This window comes from Lissotriton vulgaris, chromosome 1_1 (assembly GCF_964263255.1).
Source record: "Lissotriton vulgaris chromosome 1_1, aLisVul1.2, whole genome shotgun sequence".
Lineage (NCBI taxonomy): Eukaryota > Metazoa > Chordata > Amphibia > Caudata > Salamandridae > Lissotriton > Lissotriton vulgaris.
In genome coordinates, this window is record NC_141685.1 from 1370905105 (window position 1) to 1370911104 (window position 6000).

Sequence of the window (6000 nt, forward strand, 5' to 3'; positions counted from 1 at the left end):
ATTTTATTACATATCAGTAACCCCTAAGGTAGGCCCTAAGTAGTCCTAGGGGCATCATGCTATGTAAGTAAAAGGTAAGAAATGTACTGTGGTAGTTTGTATGTCCTAGTAGTATCAAACAGTCTATTACATTTTTCACTACTGTGAGGTCTGCCCCTCTCATAGGTTAGCATTGGGTATTCCCTTATACTTTTTGGGGGGTAATTCCATATCAGAGAGGAGAAGCTTTATTTATTTATTGATAAATCCTATCTACTGGTGAGGTTGGATTTAATCTTACTATTGTATAAATGCCATTTTTAGAGAGTGAGCATTTCTCTGCACTTACTGCTCTATTTGCATGAAAACCTGTCTTCAATTGACGTCTGGATTGGGCTGCGAGACAGCTACATATGTGCATTCTCTTTAGACAGCCAAAACACAGGTCACTCAACTGCAACTGCATTCATCTGCATTCTGATTGGCCTGGGGGAGAGCTCCGCTCCCCTTACCGCAAATATGTTCAAGAACGATAATTTATGTCAGTAAGTACAGTATACCTACATCTTATAATCATGTGTGTTTAAATAATTTGTCGTTAGATCGTTTAAATATTGAAAAGGATCTGTTTTTAATAGACATTTTACAAAAACAACTGGTACATTTGGGAATTCTGTAAAGGAAAACCCCAACTGCCGTGACATTGCCAACCACAATGCCGTGACTCGGATTCGAACCGAGGTTGCTGCGGCCACAACGCAGAGTACTAACCACTATACGATCACGGCGAGCTACTTGGGCTCAATAACGTACAGTTACATGAAGAAATTATAATTCGGAACACTCAGGGCTACTCCTGTGATAGGCTGAATGTGTTCATTGCTTCCTCATTCCTTATACAAAGGCTTTATCTCCTCAGTGGTTGATAGGCTGAAACCGTTTCCTGGCCGCCTGCTTTTGAACTGGCAGGAGTCAAAGTCCACACATACACTGGTGGGCCTGTGATGGGACACCAATGCAGAGAAACACACCTGGCGCAGATATTCTATTCTGTTTATTAGACCTGCATCTCCCCTGTACCTCCTCAAGCCATCTGTATGTGAAGCAAGAAAGAGTTAAGGAACGGTCCATCTACACTTTTATTGGGAGGATGCTGCCGTGAGCTCCTCCCAGCTAATCACACAAACAGCAGTAAAGCAAGATAACTACACAGTTAGGAGGGACTGCATGGTTAGGTTTTTGAGGAAATATTGAAACTGACCTCAGTGACCCATAATCAGAGCTGTGTCTAATGACTGCATGCCTAATTATGATGAAGCAAGCACCATGGCTCGTAGGGGCCCCACAACACACTTTTCTTAGCTCATTGCATTAAAGTATAAACTTCTGCCATGTGTGAGTGGTAAAGGCTTGTTAATTTTGTTGCTTTTCAAATTCACGTCTGACAACAAGACGAAGGAACATTGGGGCATCAGACGCTTTGGAAAGTAGCCACCAACCGCAGAGAAACAGAGAAAGAGGGAAAAGACAGTATGAGGTGTGGAGAAAACAGCAGCAGGTACAAGGAGCTCAAATGAGATTAATGGCGCCTAAATAGAGCACGTAAAGGAACAGTTACAAATCTAAGAAAAGGGAAAGAAAAGACTAGGAAAAAACACCGAAAGAGCTTGTAGATGAAATTCTCTTCCAGGAACAGCAGGTTAAGAGAAATTACACAGGGAGCAGTTAAGCTTGTAACACGGGGGAGAATAGAAAAGAAAATGCAGTTTTATGAAGTGTATTTGCCTAATCCAGCTAGCACTTTTATTTTATTTCTCTATTTGCTTCTTTTATTGGTAAAGTAAGTTTCAAGTGCATGCACAGGTATGACCGAGAGAGCCAGGGTATAATAATTTGAAGCGTTTGCACCAGCGCTAATGAAGGACGAGAGTTATAGCAAAGATATGAAAGGGGGAGCGATAATAAATATGTGATATGGCAATAGTGACACCAAAATAAGCCACCTATTTATAAAACTGACATGGAAGAAATACTATAGGTTAACTTCTGAAATTGTAGCCGATGTTAAAAAGATTCTCGTTGTCGGCAGGATTCGAACCTGCGCGGGGAGACCCCAATGGATTTCTAGTCCATCGCCTTAACCACTCGGCCACAACAACTGACTGTGAGGCATGTGCACATAATTGTATGCAAGTTTTCAAGGTGTCCCACAGCAAATTCCTGATATTCTGCAATGCACTTTTTAAAAATAATGTTTTTTTCAGCAGGCACATTCTCTCCTAAAAACAAAAATTGCATGCGTATATCTCTAGTTTGGAATACTATAGGCTTGCATGCATACTCTCATGGGTCACTCAAGTTTTTTGGACCCTACTGCACTCTGTTTTCGTGCTGCTTTTAGTATATGGCCCATATTACAGAAGTCTACCATCTTTGAGTATTTGAGGCTCCTTTGTAAGTGCTTTATATTTTTTCCTTGAAGAGCTATATAATAAAGGGGTCCGGGAAAGATTGCATTTATGGAAGATAAAAGAAGGCCCACTTGTCTCACCAAATGCTGTAGAGAAACCTGATGTTTTACTCATGTTATCCTTAGTTCGTTTTTGTTAGACCTTGCATTCTTAAGGTGGTCCTAACCCCACCTTATTGCTTTTCACCTCCGCATTTTGCTGTATCTGTTTGTTGGCCTTAGGACTCTGATCACTTTATCGCTACTAATCAGTGCTGAAGTGCACCTGCTTCTTCCCTAATCATGTGTATAATTGGAGTACACCTGACTGACAGATTTAATTTACTTGAAAGCCCCTTGTAAAGTGGTATACCATATACCCAGGGACTGATTGTGCCGCCCGAAGAAATAGCATTTCAAACCTGTCTCAAGCCTGCTACTACAGTGCCTGTGCTGCAGTGTACTGCCACTTCGACTTGGCATTTAAAACTACTTGCCAAGCCTTAAACTCCAATTTTATTACATATCAGTAACCCCTAAGGTAGGCCCTAAGTAGTCCTAGGGGCATCATGCTATGTAAGTAAAAGGTAAGACATGTACTGTGGTAGTTTGTATGTCCTAGTAGTATCAAACAGTCTATTACATTTTTCACTACTGTGAGGTCTGCCCCTCTCATAGGTTAGCATTGGGTATTCCCTTATACTTTTTGGGGGGTAATTCCATATCAGAGAGGAGAAGCTTTATTTATTCATTGATAAATCCTATCTACTGGTGAGGTTGGATTTAATCTTACTATTGTATAAATGCCATTTTTAGAGAGTGAGCATTTCTCTGCACTTACTGCTCTATTTGCATGTAAACCTGTCTTCAATTGACGTCTGGATTGGGCTGCGAGACAGCTACATATGTGCATTCCCTGTAGACAGCCACAACACAGGTCACTCAACTGCAACTGCATTCATCTGCATTCTGATTGGCCTGGGGGAGAGCTCCGCTCCCCTTACCGCAAATATGTTAAAGAACGATAATTTATGTCAGTAAGTACAGTATACCTACATCTTATAATCATGTGTGTTTAAATAATTTGTCGTTAGATCGTTTAAATATTGAAAAGGATCTGTTTTTAATAGACATTTTGCAAAAACAACTGGTACATTTGGGAATTCTGTAAAGGAAAAACCCAACTGCCGTGACATTGCCATCTACAACGCCATGACTCGGATTCGAACCGAGGTTGCTGCGGCCACAACGCAGAGTACTAACCACTATACGATCACGGCGAGCTACTTGGGCTCAATAATGTTCAGTGACATGAAGAAATTATCATTCGGAACACTCAGGGCTACTCCTGTGATAGGCTGAATGTGTTCATTGCTTCCTCATTCCTTATACAAAGGCTTTATCTCCTCAGTGGTTGATAGGCTGAAACCGTTTCCTGGCCGCCTGCTTGTGAACTGGCAGGAGTCAAAGTCCACACATACACTGGTGGGCCTGTGATGGGACACCAATGCAGAGAAACACACCTGGCGCAGATATTCTATTCTGTTTATTAGACCTGCATCTCCCCTGTACCTCCTCAAGCCATCTGTATGTGAAGCAAGAAAGAGTTAAGGAACGGTCCATCTACACTTTTATTGGGAGGATGCTGCCGTGAGCTCCTCCCAGCTAATCACACAAACAGCAGTAAAGCAAGATAACTACACAGTTAATGGGGACTGCATGGTTAGGTTTTTGAGGAATTATTGAAACTGACCTCAGTGACCCATAATCAGAGCTGTGGCTAATGACTGCATGCCTAATTATGATGAAGCAAGCACCATGGCTCGTAGGGGCCCCACAACACACTTTTCTTAGCTCATTGAATTAAAGTATAAACTTCTGCCATGTGTGAGTGGTAAAGGCTTGTTAATTTTGTTGCTTTTCAAATTCACATCTGACAACAAGACGAAGGAACATTGGGGCATCAGACGCTTTGGAAAGTAGCCACCAACCGCAGAGAAAGAGAGAAAGAGGGAAAAGACAGTATGAGGTGTGGAGAAAACAGCAGCAGGTACAAGGAGCTCAAATGAGATTAATGGCGCCTAAATAGAGCACATAAAGGAACAGTTACAAATCTAAGAAAAGGGAAAGAAAAGACTAGGAAAAAACACAGAAAGAGCTTGTAGATGAAATTCTCTTCCAGGAACAGCAGGTTAGGAGAAATTACACAGGGAGCAGTTAAGCTTGTAACACGGGGGAGAATAGAAAAGAAAATGCAGTTTTATGAAGTGTGTTTGCCTAATCCAGCTAGCACTTTTATTTTATTTCTCTATTTGCTTCTTTTATTGGTAAAGTAAGTTTCAAGTGCATGCACAGGTATGACCGAGAGAGCCAGGGTCTAATAATTTGTAGCGTTTGCTCCAGCGCTAATGAAGGACGAGAGTTATAGCAAAGATATGAAAGGGGGAGCGATAATAAATATGTGATATGGCAATAGTGACACCAAAATAAGCCACCTATTTATAAAACTGACATGGAAGAAATACTATAGGTTAACTTCTGAAATTGTAGCCAATGTTAAAAAGATTCTCGTTGTCGGCAGGATTTGAACCTGCGCGGGGAGACCCCAATGGATTTCTAGTCCATCGCCTTAACCACTCGGCCACAACAACTGACTGTGAGGCATGTGCACATAATTGTATGCAAGTTTTCAAGGTGTCCCACAGCAAATTCCTGATATTCTGCAATGCACTTTTTAAAAATAATGTTTTTTTCAGCAGGCACATTCTCTCCTAAAAACAAAAATTGTATGCGTATATCTCTAGTTTGGAATACCATAGGCGTGCATGCATACTCTCATGGGTCACTCAAGTTTTTTGGACCCTATTGCACTCTGTTTTCGTGCTGCTTTTAGTATATGGCCCATATTACAGAAGTCTACCATCTTTGAGTATTTGAGGCTCCTTTGTAAGTGCTTTATATTTTTTCCTTGAAGAGCTATATAATAAAGGGGTCCGGGAAAGATTGCATTTATGGAAGATAAAAGAAGGCCCACTTGTCTCACCAAATGCTGTAGAGAAACCTGATGTTTTACTCATGTTATCCTTAGTTCGTTTTTGTTAGACCTTGCATTCTTAAGGTGGTCCCAACCCCTCCTTATTGCTTTTCACCTCCGCATTTTGCTGTATCTTTTTGTTGGCCTTAGGACTCTGATCACTTTATCGCTACTAATCAGTACTGAAGTGCACGTGCTTCTTCCCTAATCATGTGTATAATTGGAGTACACCTGACTGACAGATTTAATTTACTTGAAAGCCCCTTGTAAAGTGGTATACCATATACCCAGGGACTGATTGTGCCGCCCAAAGAAATAGCATTTCAAACCTGTCTCAAGCCTGCTACTACAGTGCCTGTGCTGCAGTGTACTGCCACTTCGACTTGGCATTTAAAACTACTTGTCAAGCCTTAAATTCCAATTTTATTACATATCAGTAACCCCCAAGGTAGGCCCTAAGTTGTCCTAGTGGCATCATGCTATGTAAGTAAAAGGTAAGAAATGTACTGTGGTAGTTTGTATGTCCTAGTAGTATCAA

General features: G+C 41.2%; 4 non-coding genes across 4 annotated transcripts; all 4 read right to left on the reverse strand.

The window, feature by feature from the left end:
- Nucleotides 1-695: 695 nt before the first annotated feature.
- On the reverse strand, nucleotides 696-767 carry TRNAH-GUG (transfer RNA histidin (anticodon GUG)). Its single transcript has one exon. It is a non-coding gene; the product is annotated as a tRNA-His (tRNA).
- Nucleotides 768-2056: 1289 nt separating this feature from the next.
- Nucleotides 2057-2138, reverse strand: TRNAS-AGA (transfer RNA serine (anticodon AGA)). The gene has a single exon. It is a non-coding gene; the product is annotated as a tRNA-Ser (tRNA).
- A 1498-nt stretch (nucleotides 2139-3636) lies between these two features.
- TRNAH-GUG (transfer RNA histidin (anticodon GUG)) lies at nucleotides 3637-3708 on the reverse strand. Its single transcript has one exon. It is a non-coding gene; the product is annotated as a tRNA-His (tRNA).
- A 1289-nt stretch (nucleotides 3709-4997) lies between these two features.
- Nucleotides 4998-5079, reverse strand: TRNAS-AGA (transfer RNA serine (anticodon AGA)). Its single transcript has one exon. It is a non-coding gene; the product is annotated as a tRNA-Ser (tRNA).
- Between the last annotated feature and the right edge of the window lie 921 nt (nucleotides 5080-6000).